This window comes from Antedon bifida, chromosome 3 (genome assembly GCF_963402885.1).
Source record: "Antedon bifida chromosome 3, ecAntBifi1.1, whole genome shotgun sequence".
NCBI classification, from domain to species: Eukaryota; Metazoa; Echinodermata; class Crinoidea; order Comatulida; family Antedonidae; genus Antedon; species Antedon bifida.
In genome coordinates this window covers 20,987,707-21,003,285 of record NC_136228.1, presented here as the reverse complement: position 1 = coordinate 21,003,285, position 15,579 = coordinate 20,987,707, and the positions used below count along the sequence as shown (strand labels likewise).

At 33.0% G+C, this 15,579-nt stretch overlaps 1 pseudogene; it reads left to right on the top strand.

Moving 5' to 3' along the window:
- Window positions 1-6,516: 6,516 nt before the first annotated feature.
- On the top strand, window positions 6,517-7,251 carry LOC144838206 (G1/S-specific cyclin-D2 pseudogene; annotated as a pseudogene).
- Window positions 7,252-15,579: the final 8,328 nt, after the last annotated feature.

Genomic DNA, 15,579 nt, shown 5'->3' with positions numbered 1-15,579 from the left:
TAGCGTCTAATAACGTCTTAAGTCATGAAAAATAAAGATTTATAAAATGATCCTTTTTACAGGCCATTTTTAGTCGCGTGGACGCGACTCTATAGTTCACTATGTCGGTCTGTCGGTCTGTCTGTCGGTCCGGTATCACTATGCATTGTAGCACGCGACTTAATGGCTGTTGGTCTTGTTAATATTCACTTTAATTGAATTACAGTTTCTTCAATCAAGTACTGTAAATAATTTTTGTGTCGATCCAATTGTTTTGTCAGATTGAATAACTATAGTATTATGTTACATTAAAATGGTATATTCATGAAAATATATATATATTTAAGAATGTGAATACTTAAACAAACGTACCTTTGAAATTTGCGAAATTTTTGCTAATTGGCCGAGTCGACCTTGTTACATCGTCTGTGGGTTTTATTGTAACAAGTCGGTCATCAACCTCGGCCAATCGGTCACCGATGTAATATGACGCCTTGGTATTGGTGATCCACATTTTTATTAATGCTTTCATAACGCCAGAACAAGCACCATGCAGATAATCTACCTGCACATGTGTTGATGGGTCTACACCGTGAATAAACGAAAGGACCGATGGACCTTTGATCCCTTTAACCTGTAAACACAGAAAACATGGTTTTATTTCTAAAATTAAACTAGATTTTAATTTGTCTGACCAGGGAAGAGTGGAATAATTTCACTCTTTCCTGGTCTGACGAATAGGTGATCTTTTTGATACCATATCATAATAAATAGCGCTGAATTGTGTAGGCCACTGTAGTGTAGCATATGTGAAATGGGACCCACTAAGCTTAACAAATTGGGGTCATCATTCAGGAACTTGCATTAAATTGCCGATTGGAGAACGCGTATACTGTATATATATATTATTAGTTTGGCTTCCAGACGGAGCTTTGACTTAATATTAGTAAAAAGATAAATATTTTGGCTGGCACATATGGCGTTTCATACTTATGATCGGTCAGAAAAACATCGACAAGCCTCGAAATACTGTAACTACAGACTTGGGGCAAGTCTAATTGTTATTATGTGATTTATATCTGATAAGCGGCGTGAATATACAAAATGGTACATTCATGACGTCACGCTGAAAAGCTTACTATGGATGGCCAGTTTTTATTATGTTATGTGAGAGATATTTTAAACATTTGAAAATTAGTGATATTGACCTTTTAGATAGATAAATACATAGATAAAACGATTTATACATTAAAAAATGGTGAACTTTTAAGATAAACTGAACTACAATTAACTTACTGGTTCCTTGTTATTTCCAGTTAATGCCTCTTTGGCCTGCTCTTCCATTCGCTCTTTAGAGCGTTTTATCGGCGGTTCTGCTTCCCGTACGTATGCCGTTACGTGCCCCTTTCCCTTTTTAACAACTTTCCCCTCCGCTTCACATCGACCACACCCATACCTCCCATTAAATTGGGCCATGTTTTTGACCATGCTCATGGCTGGCAAATCCATTGTTGCTGCCAACAATTTAATACGAATGGTTTCATTTGCCACCAGTACGCCTACAAGATATAGAATTTACAAAGATAATTTACCTATACATTACATTCATACTGTAGTTCAGAGCGATATATTATAGTCCTTCAAAATTGTAAGGAATTTATAATACACATAAATTCCATTACAATTTTTTTTATGTAGCCTATCCAAAAATCTGGGCAATTTCCGGTTTCACACAAAAAATGGTATATTTTAGGGTTTTTATGTATCTGTAGTGTGTATCACCATATAAGTATGTACAGCATTAGAAAACCAATAATCACCAATATATGGATTTTTTTTGGTAAATATCTCGACGTACCTTTTTCATATACATGGTTAAACGTTGGTATGAGTGTGGACATCAGTGAGCTGACAAGGGGCTTTCCCTTACCGCACCACAAACCAAATATAACGACCCTTTCCTTGCAAAACCTGTTGGAATTTAGTAACAAAATGTAGCTTAGACTAATTAATAAAGCTTTTCAAATTATATCTACATAAATAATATATATGATAAAAGCCCTGCCAAAGTTTTTTATCGTTTGATTTAGCTGTTATTACTGTTGAAATTTTTTGGTATAGATATTTCTCATACGACCTTCTGTTCAATGGTTATTTTTAAAAACAACATTATGTCCAAAATTCCCATGCAAAGACATTGCTCACATGCCTGTTTGCTACAACAATTTGCCACCCAGTTCGGCCACGTGACAATTAGTATCAACGCATCGTCAAGTAATCAGTTTATGTCATTCCCCAGGTTATTAACATTGTGATTATGGCTAACTTGCTGTCTGGCTGCTTCATTTGATTCATTGAATGTAAAGATATAATAATTAAAGTTTAATACTTGCTGAAACCTTACTAATAGTGTTCATCATATCAATTATGACTATTATTCACTTTAATTTATTACGCTTTATACTGTATTTTTTTTTATTGAATTTGTTTCAAATCAATTTCAAATCCAGTTCAGGTAGTACCCCTCCTCTGTGACAAACATTATCAGGGACATCCATTTTAAGGGGACTTTTTCTTGTAAGTCTGTTTTTAATGGTTAACTAAAATACACCATTTGACAATGTGATTTTATCAGTATAGGCCGATGTAGATAATTGTGCTTAAAGTTCACCAAAAACATGTGCGAAATTATGTTTCTATAACTTAATTTTATTTTCAATATTGTAGTTTAAAAAAAAATTAACATTTCTGTGTCGTTTGCTATTTCCATATTAAAGAAATTGGCGGCATGTGCGAAACAGAAAATAAATTGAAATACGACATTTTGTATGCCTATCGTTCATTAACGTTATTTTTTCCCAGGACTGGCCAAGGCAAAGGGTTGGAATATCGACTTGATATATGTATTGAGGCAGAAACAACTAGGGCCTAATACACTTTTATTGAAAACTAATAATACATTAAAATATTATGCTTGTTTGGGACGTTTCGAACTGGAAAAAATGTGAGCAGAACCCCTGTTTATTGTTTATTAAAAACAGAGTTGCTGTGAATTTAGGCCTGGGGTAGATCTGTCGCACCAAGTTCATTGGACTGGTTCTGGCTACCAATCGGTCCAGCCGTATTATCGATAGATTTACGTATCGTAAATAAAAGCATACAAATGATCGGTGGCTTTACTCTTAAAGCTTCCCCCACGAAATTTAATTAGCCTATGTACTGTATAAGTTAATTTATATAAAATCAAATTTGTAATGTACTATGTAATTAAAACAAATTGAAAATGTGGATTTGTACATACCGCATCTTAGGGGGTAGCTCATTAATATATCCTTGGATTGGCCAAATCGACACTCTGGAGCTATCCCAGACTTGTGCCCCATCGATATGCCAAACCATTGTAAGGTTATTGATATTGGTGCAGTAGCCACCAGGTTTCAGTAGTTCCTTATACATTCTTCCATCATAAATGTCACAGATTCCGGATTTGCTCACTTTTCTAGGTGTTTTTAACACCTCTACAACTTTAGGATCTGCAAAAAGAAAATTATAATCACTTTGAAAGTATGGATTAATTTGCCGGAAATCAAGTATATCAAATCAAATATATTCCTTAAATATTTAACTTAAAAACTATTATACACCCCATATAAAAAATAGATTTTTCAAATTATGAAAATCGAAAGTTGTATGCTGTGCGCAATTTTAACGGTTTGCGCAATAAAATGTGAATACAAAATTGTACGGTAGTGAAACGTGTAGGCATAAAATTAAAAGGGAAAGCGCACCAGTCCCTCTATCGCGGCAACATTACGTTAAATTTTCATAACCTTCACGTTTTATAAAATACTCAATAATACCTTGCTCTATTTAAAATTTTCTGCGAAATAATTTATATTGAATATTTTGATTCAAATTGTCCAAGGAAATCCTAGCGCTATACAAATTGCGCATACCGTTCAAATTGCGCATTATCCAATCACATAAGAATGCGTATATACCTAAAGAGTGCCCAGTGTTTCTTTACTAACTCCTATATGTCATTATCACACAAAAGAGTGATAAACCTAATTTCAACTTATATCGTGGCACGTAGTGACTAAATAAGGAATTTAATTATCTACGGTAATTGTTTGTGTTCGCTGTAAATGTTAACCGTTTAATACAACCATTATATAACAAAGATTTCCTGATTTTTATTTTATATAAATTAGACCAATAAAAGATAAATTGAATTGAATAATATGGAAAAGAAAAAGCATTGTTTTACATACTCACCCTTGTGTATTTCTTCCAATTGACTGGCAACGTCTAATGTCAACAAGTAGGATTCATTTTTGTTGCCTTGTTTGTTGCACACCGGGCAAATCAAATTTTCTAAAACACTGCAGCAGTCCACACAAGTTTGATAACGAGTAACTTGACTTTCCTTTTCAACGTCGAAAATTTTTTTAAAGAAGTACAAGGATTGCAAGTGTTTTACCGACCGTGCGTGTTGTTTGGGCATATGTTGACAAATAATATTTAATAAAAAAATCATATCGGCATCCGTTGCATTACACTGGATCCTATATCCAAGTAGCATTGTAACGCTCTCAAGAGCTGAAATTTGCGAACCTGGATACAATTCGCCGTACCCATTCAGTTCAGACACCATGTCACTCCAGGAACATTGCCAATCGGGGCTAATTGTGCGGTTGTTCGAATTATCCGTGTTTGAAAATTGCATAAAAAAAAATTATACTGTGTGACTTAACGCTGCAAATTAGAAAGTGTTTATGGCATTTGAACTTCGCGCGTTTGACCACTGGTATTTTACCACTGGTTAGATTATAATACATAACCAATGACAAGTGGACATACCGTGTCAAATTTCGGGCCAAGGTTTTCGCGTTCTAATGGTCATACAAAAAAGTTATAGGCCTCCAGTACAGCTGAGAACCTGAGATTTCAATAAACTGGGATATTTAAAAAAAAATAAATGTATGCCTCGATGCCACCCAGTGTGGATAGTGATAGTATTATTAGTATAAGGCTGGTGACTATGATTTCATCAACATTATCAATTTGTTTTATATTATACTCATAGAACAAAAATTCGTATAGTTTTAGCAACCTATTTATAAATTATAGAGCCTGCTGTAGGCCTTCTCCGTGATTTTATTTGTCCATGTTTAAATGTCTATAGGCTATATAGTGCATTGACTGTCTATTTCGTAATAATTTACTAATTCCATAACTAACGAAAATGAACCGTATAGCCTAAGAATGATGGGAGTGGGAAAACATTCTCACCGAACCTCAACTCATTTTTTAAGCTGACAATGAAGCATTAATTGAAACTTGAGTCATTATTTAAATTGTTCCATTAATTGTCAAGGAGATCCGTGAACAATTATTTTTACTTCCCTTTTTACAACTAAATACTACTAAATACATTTTTTCTTGTGTGGAATCACCCCACTTTTATTTATTTTTTCAACATAAAAAAAATTCAATATAAAAAAAAAATGTACATGCACATGAAACACAACATTTGACAAATTATTAAATTATTTAAATGTCTTTCCACGGTTCCGAACGTTTACTGGGGGTCAGATGAGTTGCAGTGGATCGTTGTACTGGGGAATTTTCCTCTTATGGTTATACCAATTATATACTAAATGTGTTTACACAATGCTTAAATGTGCGGGATACAGTTCCCCGTATCCACTCGCCATAAATTAGGTTCATGATGTTCACAGTTTCATGGTCATTAGACATTGCAAACCAAGTTACTTGTCGCCTGTACAGCTGAAGTTCTAATTAATAGGGATAATTGAGAAATACCTTAAAGGGTACTGTAGTTCTTTAGGGCAAAACTGCCTGTGTACTGATATTCATTAAAAATACATTATTTGTTTACGGACCTATCGAGTATATATAACAAACAATGATATCTTAAACAATGCCGAGTGTTATTTTTTATTTATTAAGTAATAAAAACAAATAGGCTAAAACACAAACAAAACAATGTACAATGGAGTGGGCATAGTCTATCTGTGAATTTTCTAATCAATGTTGGAACGTTGTTTAAACCGCCTTGTAATCAATATTGGAGGTACTGCTGATTATATACATTAGTATACAGTATGTCAAATTACATTATGTATAAAAAAATAAATACTGTATATAAATTAATTGTTCACCAAATGAATTAAAATTATTAGCACGTTTGTCAATTGAAGTCGTTGCAAAAAAATGTCAAAGAAATAAATGAATTCTTACTCGCCTACTCCGGACCTGGAATCTAACAATGGAATTTGAAATGTTGATTAATTAATCGTGTTGTTCTGGGAAAATCTGGGTAGGGCTACTTAAAAAAGTTAATCCCTTGTGTAGGTCATTTTGCCCAGACCTGATGATTCCGTTGACATCTGTTAAAATTATTAACATTAATGAAAAAGGGGAGTAAACATAATATGACGTCACAAACATTATTTGCTGGGTCAGTTAAAAAGACCAGTACGAGCATAGCCCTCTTACACTGTTAAAATAATGGAGGTAGTACAAAGTTATATTGATCCTGTGTTAGTTAATCCTCAAGTGCTTACAAATATGTTATCTGTTGAAGACCGACACTGCATAAACTGTGACTACTTTCAATTTCAAAACGATTTGAAACCGTATATGCGGAGAATGGTTGCCGATTGGATGTTAGAAGTATGTGAAATCCAGAGATGTGAGGACGATGTTTTCACCATTGCGATGAACTATTTTGATAGAATTTTGTCAAAAACAAAATATCGCAAGAAAAACCTGCAGCTGTTGGGCGCTGGATGTCTATTCGTCGCATCCAAACTGAAACAAACAGTACCATTTACAGCCGAAACCCTGATAGACTACACGGACAATTCAATTACGTACCAACAACTTATGGAAATCGAGGTTTCTATTGTGAAGGACCTGAACTGGTACCTTTCACCAATTACTCCACATGATGTATTGGAACAAGTGCTTAGTGCATTAAACATTCAACATAAGTACATCACTTCAATAACAAGGAAATGTAATGCTGTTATATATTTGTGTATCAAAGACTACTCATTCGCCACTTATCCACCTTCTTTGATAGTTGCGGGGTGTACCATGTACTTATTGGAAGACGTGATGCCAAACCTTACATCAAAGCTAACCGGGCTGACAGAAATAGGATCTGAGAACATTATTAAATGCAGAGACAAAATCGAACTGATTGCCAAGAGTTCAGAGGGAAAGAAAAGAAAACGTTGAATGAATTATGACTTTTTGAATTTTTAACAATATTTTTACTTTACTAAAGACGTTTTTTACTTCCGAATACTTATTGACATTAAATTACAATAAACTTAATTTTCGCATTATCATTAACAAAATAAGTTTAATGAATTACTTCTTCAGTCTTTTTTGTAAATATAATATTATTTTGTTGTATGCCATGCTAAAAATTCCCTACTGGTTATAACCTACGGTATCTTTCGGTTATATCCTGTTATGTTTATTTGCTTTTCGTCGTTCATTGTTCTGTATGCCTATGTGCCTTTAATTGATGTTTTTGAAAATAAATTGTATGATTTCTGACATGACGTATTATACAATTTTTATTTTTAGTACTGTATTTTTTAAGGGATGTCGATAACGCTGTATAATACATAATCTCATTAGGTTAGATGTTTTGTCGCGATGTTAAATCGTGTTCAAAATATAGTTAATTGTTTTCACAACCCAGTTTGTTATTGTACAATATGATCCTTATAACGTTTTAATTTAGCTTACATTGTTCGTAAGTTGCGCATAGACGGGAAACACTACATGCAAATTAACTAAACCCGGCTACAAACAACTGCGACTTAGGCCTACTCCCTCTCACTAACAACCGCATTAGGCCTATAGCACAGAGTTACTCCATGTAGTAAAGGCTTGTGGTTGTTTTCAAAAATGAATTCATAAATGAGAACAAACATTACAGTTTCGTTTCAATTACCACTATAAACGGTAAATTGAAGACTAAATTATTATGTTTAAATGATTATGCCATGTAAGTTTTACTTCAAGTGATAAGCCTATGTATAACACGACGTTGTTCACGTTTGTTGTGTTAAAAACGATACAGATAAAAAAAAACGTTGACAATCCCTAGGCGCAGACCCAGAGGGGGGAAGTGGTGGTGGTACCAAAACATGTCCCCCGGTCAATTTTGTTTTTAAAAATGAGTGGACGGAGAGGGATAGAATAAGTAAATCCGTTCAAAAAAGTTTAACAAAACTATAGTAGGCCTAACGTCAACTAGTTAACTAGATCGTAAACCTAAATGTAATGCTTTTTTTTTGTGCATGTTTGCTGAGACAACGCAATATATTGTAGCAAGTAGGAGAGTGAATTGCCAATAGCGCCTGAAAATTAACTCATTTTGGTCCCTGGATGTAACATGATACACTCTGGGCAAATTAATGTCCAAATAATACTATACTGTATTGCGGTAGCGAAAGTTAACCGATTAGTAGGTCTACCGTATCTATGTTTATCGTTGGAATGGAACGATACGATGTACTACAGAATGTTTCACATACTAATTAGTGATTAATTATTGTAGGCTGATCTGAACGTTACGTTCATCTCAGAAATTATTATTGAATACTCATGCGCATCGGAAATTTCCTGTAATGATGTTTATATTGTTTTTCCAATGTCAGTTTTAAGGCAATGATAATTAGCACTGTAGGCCTATGCCTGTAATAACGTAACTTGTTGTATTGTGGATTTGAACAGAGGCAATATACCGTAGTGGTGTTACAATTTTTTTTCTTCTTATTCATAAGTAATTTTTAATTTTTTAGACACATGTAGGCCTAATCCCAAATGCAAGGATAGCTGAATTTTATATAACGCAACGTTGCTCAACGTTGTTGTGGATTTGAAATGAGGCAGGGTAAACATTCGCCGACAATTCATTGGAAACATAGACTAATATTACAAATTTCATGTTTTGGTTCATATAGGTAATATTAAATGTCTATATTTTTAGACACATGTCATTCTAAATGCAAGGGTATAGTTGAATTTTATATAACACAACGTTGCTCAACGTTGTTGTGGATTTGAAACGAGGCAGACTAAACATTCGCCGACAATTCATTGGAAACATAGGCCTAGAGCGATATTACAAATTTCATGTTTTGGTTCATAGGTAATATTAAATGTCTATATTTTTTAATTCATTGGACACATAGAGTGATTCTAAAATAAGGCAATAAGAGGAGATTTCATGTTTTGGTTCATAGGTAATATTAAATGTCTATATTTTTTAATTCATTGGAAACATAGAGTGATTCTACAACAAGGCAATAAGAGGAGATTTCATGTTTTGGTTCATAGGTAATATTAAATGTCTATATTTTTAAACACATGTCATTCTAAATGCAAGGGTAGTTGAATTTTATATAACACAACGTTGCTCAACGTTGTTGTGGATTTGAAACGAGGAAGGCTAAACATTCGCCGACAATTCATTGGAAACATATAGAGCGATATTACAAATTTCATGTTTTGGTTCATAGGTAATATTAAATGTCTATATTTTTTAATTCATTGGAAACATAGAGTGATTCTACAACAAGGCAATAAGAGGAGATTTGATGTTTTGGTTCATAGGTAATATTAAATGTCTATATTTTTAAACACATGTCATTCTAAATGCAAGGGTAGTTGAATTTTATATAACACAACGTTGCTCAACGTTGTTGTGGATTTGAAACGAGGAAGGCTAAACATTCGCCGACAATTTATTGACAACATAGACTGATATTACAAATTTCATGTTTTGGTTCATAGGTAATATTAAATGTCTATATTTTTAAACACATGTCATTCTAAATGCAAGGGTAGTTGAAATTTATATAAAGCAACGTTGCTCAACGTTGTTGTGGATTTGAAACGAGGCAGACTAAACGTTCGCCGACAATTCATTGGAAATATATAGAGCGATATTACAAATTTCATGTTTTGGTTCATAGGTAATATTAAATGTCTATATTTTTTAATTCATTGGAAACATAGAGTGATTCTACAACAAGGCAATAAGAGGAGATTTGATGTTTTGGTTCATAGGTAATATTAAATGTCTATATTTTTAAACACATGTCATTCTAAATGCAAGGGTATAGTTGAATTTTATATAACACAACGTTGCTCAACGTTGTTGTGGATTTGAAACGAGGAAGGCTAAACATTCGCCGACAATTCATTGGAAACATATAGAGCGATATTACAAATTTCATGTTTTGGTTCATAGGTAATATTAAATGTCTATATTTTTTAATTCATTGGAAACATAGAGTGATTCTATAACAAGGCAATAAGAGGAGATTTGATGTTTTGGTTCATAGGTAATATTAAATGTCTATATTTTTAAACACATGTCATTCTAAATGCAAGGGTAGTTGAATTTTATATAACACAACGTTGCTCAACGTTGTTGTGGATTTGAAACGAGGAAGGCTAAACATTCGCCGACAATTCATTGACAACATAGACTGATATTACAAATTTCATGTTTTGGTTCATAGGTAATATTAAATGTCTATATTTTTAAACACATGTCATTCTAAATGCAAGGGTAGTTGAAATTTGTATAAAGCAACGTTGCTCAACGTTGTTGTGGATTTGAAACGAGGCAGACTAAACGTTCGCCGACAATTCATTGGAAACATAGGCCTACCCGCTGGAAAAAAGTTCGACAGTTTAGACACAAACGCGCTACCGCGTCGACGTCTATTTGTAGATTAGGGAAATCACCAAATATATGTTGCCAGGAAGCTCCGATACAGGCACACTTCACACCCGATAAGAGCTGATAAGTTGTTTATCTCCCTTTGAATTGTTGGGTGTGTTATGTTTTGATTGACAGATTTGCATTTACAAGACTTAAACATAGTTATTGTCCATCAATTGTGCCCCCTATATTTCTTTAACAACGAAAATTATAGGCTACGCAAATAATATCAGGCTATCTTTTAGGCCTCCTCCACAGGCCCACGTTAGACTTGGAAGAAAACTTAATCAAGGCTAGGCCTAGGTCTGTGTGTATTATAAACCTGACCATGGCCTAAGACTAGATTTTAGCTATTTAAATGTTTGTGGTTCAAAATAGTTAATTTAATAATGAAAACAAACAGTATTTTACTGGTAAGCAGATTCGTTATCAAAACGATGACAGTTCGATGTCGCCACGGCGGCGGCCAGAGTGCAGTCAGTAGTCTACGAAGTACGTATCGACGCGTGGTGGTGGTGTTGTTTAGTGACATACCTGCTGCTGTAACATAGGCGCGCCTACAGTACCCCGAAAATGAGTAAAATTTTTAATGTAGGCCTAACCGCACACTGAAACAGCTGAATAAAATTTAATTTTGTGTATTACATACTATTACTACACATTTCGATAACAAACACATACGAAATTAGCTCCTTCCATATTATTGTTACTCCATTTAATAAACGATAGCAATTCGATGTCGGAAATTGATCGACATTGAATGTTGTTGAACTGTTGAGTTATTAATGGCAACTAACATGATGAGTTAACCTAAAATGTATTGTAATAGTTTTTTTGTATAGTTTACCCCATATCCATTTCTAGTATGGTGATAAAACATGCGCTCTTATTGACGTGTATGTAGTCCTATGTAGGCCTTACCCTCAGTAGACGATAACAGTTCGATGTCGAAAAGTTATCGACAATGTGTTCTACAATGGAGTGATGACTTTATTGAAGAACACGGTCGCAGTTGTACAAGTGAACTGAATATTATTAATCTGATTGTTTCATTTCGTTCCGATGTATACACCACGTATTTCGAGGATAGTTGGGTATAATAAAAGCAAGCGATCTCATTAATTTTGATTTCTGTATTGTACTATAAGGATTCAGATAGCAGTTCGATGTCGAAAAGTTATCGACATTGTGTTCTACCATAGAATGATTATACTAGAACAGGGTCACAGTTCTACGACGAGTTAACAGAAGATTCTTTTTTTTTCGATAACTACGAGTTAACTGAAGGTTATTATTCGTAATTATTGTTTTTATTTTTTTTATACACGGCACGCATTTCGAGGATAGTTAATTAAAAGCAAGCGATCTCATTTTTATTTTTATTGTACCCTGAATGAGCGTCGTGGATTCTGTTACGTAAGCCAGACGATAGCATTTCGATGTCGAAATGTTATCGACATTGTGTCCTACCATGGAGTGATTACTCCATGGTAGAACAGGGCCACAGTTTTAACTAAATATTATTAATATTGTTGTTTCATTTTGTTTGGTTATAAAATTTTACACCACACGAAATTTGGAAGAAAAGTGGACATCCTGGGTAATAAATTCAAGTGATCTTATTTTTGTATTGTACACGTGTATCGCTAATTCTGTTACGTAAGCCAGACGATAGCAATTCGATGTCGAAATGTTATCGACATTGTGTTCTACCATGGAGTGATTACTCCATGGTAGAACAGGTCACAGTTCGACGACAAGTTAACTGAAGATTATTATTAATCTTAATAATTGTTTTTTTTTATACACGGCACGCATTTCGAGGATAGTTAATTAAAAGCAAGCGATCTCATTTTTATTTTTATTGCACCCTGAATGAGCGTCGTGGATTCTGTTACGTAAGCCAGACGATAGCATTTCGATGTCGAAATGTTATCGACATTGTGTTCTACCATGGAGTGATTACTCCATGGCAGAACAGGGCCACAGTTTTAACTAAATGTTATTAATCTTGTTGTTTCATTTTTTTTGGTTATAAAATTTTACACCACACGTATTTTGAGGAAATGTGGACATCCTGGGTAATAAATTCAAGTGATCTTATTTTTGTATTGTACACGTGTATCGCTAATTCTGCTACGTAAGCCAGACGATAGCAATTCGATGTAGAAATATTATCGACATTGTGTTCTACCATGGAGTGATTGCTCCATGGTAGGGGCACATGTACGATGTGATAATAATCTTAATTAATTTGTTTCACATTTTTTTCAATTTTCTTTTTAATGTTGTTTTCAAATTATCATTTTAATTCATTTTGAATGTTGTTTTATTTTTTACATTTTTTTGGTCATGTTAAAACATGTTTTAAATACATTTTAAACACAACCCCATGACGTTAACGTTAACCTTTACCGAGCTTGAAAAGAATTTATTTTGCATTATTGACTATTCGTGTTTATAAATCTAACTTTTCAGTGAAATAAAACGCTCATGATGCTATATTATATTGATCAAGCAAGTTTGACCAATCGATTTATTCACATGAATACATAATACAAAAATACAAAATTGGAATAGTGAAAAGAAAATATTTTAATGAAGTCACCATGAAAGGGTATCGTAATAGCCATGAGCTTAACGATGCGTGACATTTGCAAAATGTTTATGTGATTCAATTAATTGTATTTACAAATGTTGCTGGTACTGGTAGGAAGGCGAATAAGAAATGTGAATGGATTTCCGATCGTTGTTTGCCCTCCCTCGGTTGTAATGTGACGTAACACTGTGTGACTTAATGCATAGCGCAAACAGGTTTTTGGGGGTCAAAATAAATTTACTCATACTTAATATTTGTTTTAAACAGAAAATTAAAACAATTTGTCCAAATTTAGAATAATTTGTAAAAATATAGGCCTATATAATTTAATTCCAATATTTATAAAATACTTTAAAAAAAAACCGATATAAAAATCAATATTAATTAATAGTCATTACTGCAGTGAAAATTGAAAACCAACTTTAATGTTGAATTAGCTTTTTAGTGATTGAAATAAAACACTGCATTCGTTTTATGAATGAGCTTAACGATGCGTGACGTTTGCAACATGTTTATGTGATTCAATTAATTGTATTTACAAATGTTGCTGGTACTGGTAGGAAGGCGAATAAGAAATTTGAATGGATTTCCGATCGCTGTTTGCCCTCTCGGTAGTAATGTGACGTAACACTGTGTGACTTAATGCATAGCGCAAACAGGTTTTGGGGGTCAAAATAAATTTACTCATACTTAATATTTGTTTTAAACAGAAAATTAAAACAATTTGTACAAATTTAGAATAATTTGTTGAAATATAAGCCTATATAATTTTATTCCAATATTTCTAAAATACTTTAAAAAAAAAACCGATATAAAAATTAATAATTAATAGCAATAATAAAACCAATACAATCAATTTAACCGATTGGTCTCGCGTTAATATTATTTAAACAGAAAATTACAAAAATTTTGAAGAATTTGTTCAAATAGATATAATTTAATTCCAATATTTAAAAAATACTTTTTCGAAAAAAAAAAACGATATAAAAATCAATAATTAATAGTCATTACTGCAGTGAAAATTGAAAACCAACTTTAATGTTGAATTAGCTTTTTAGTGATTGAAATAAAACACTGCATTCGTTTTATGAATGAGCTTAACGATGCGTGACATTTGCAAAATGTTTATGTGATTCAATTAATTGTATTTACAAATGTTGCTGGTACTGGTAGGAAGGCGAATAAGAAATTTGAATGGATTTCCGATCGCTGTTTGTCCTCCCTCGGTTGTAATGTGACGTAACACTGTGTGACTTAATGCATAGCGCAAACAGGTTTTTGGGGGTCAAAATAATTTTACTCATACTTTGTTTTAAACAGAAAATTTAAACAATTTGTCCAAATTTAGAATAATTTGTTGAAATATAGGCCTATATAATTTAATTCCAATATTTATAAAATACTTTTAAAAAAAAACCGATATAAAAATCAATAATTAATACTTAATAATAATAGTCATTACTGCAGTGAAAATTGAAAAACCAACTTTAATGTTGAATTAGCTTTTTAGTGATTGAAATAAAACACTGCATTCGTTTTATGAATGAACTTAACGATGCGTGACATTTGCAAAATGTTTATGTGATTCAATTAATTGTATTTACAAATGTTGCTGGTACTGGTAGGAAGGCGAATAAGAAATGTGAATGGATTTCCGATCGCTGTTTGCCCTCTCGGTAGTAATGTGACTTCATTACGTTTTTAATCATTATCTGTATCGAAAATTGAAAGCCGATTTGAATATTGAATCAGCTTTTTAGTGAAATAATTGTATGAATGGTGTAAGCTTAACGATGTGTGACATTTGTGTAAATTCGCTAATGCTCAGTGGAAATGAATAAACAAACAAACAAATGCATTATCAAATCTCTTTGTCTTATAAGTTGCTCTGAAAAGAGCAGTTTTGTTTGAATTGAAATCCTCCATGGTTTGATTGGTGAAGTTTAGTCGTGGTCTGATCTATTCGCAATGGATATTATAAGGCCAGTCTCAGCACCTTCGTTAAGCATCACCATGCGCATCACGATGTCTTTGATATCAACGTAGAGTGTCTGTGATCTAAGAAGTAAATAAAAACAAATTTCATAATAACTAATTCTTATTATTAATTAATAACGCTTTAATAAATCATTCATCACTTAGTAATTTTATTGAAATAAAAAAAGTTTATATAAAATATAAACTGACCTGTCAAATTGAATGGTTTTTGTGT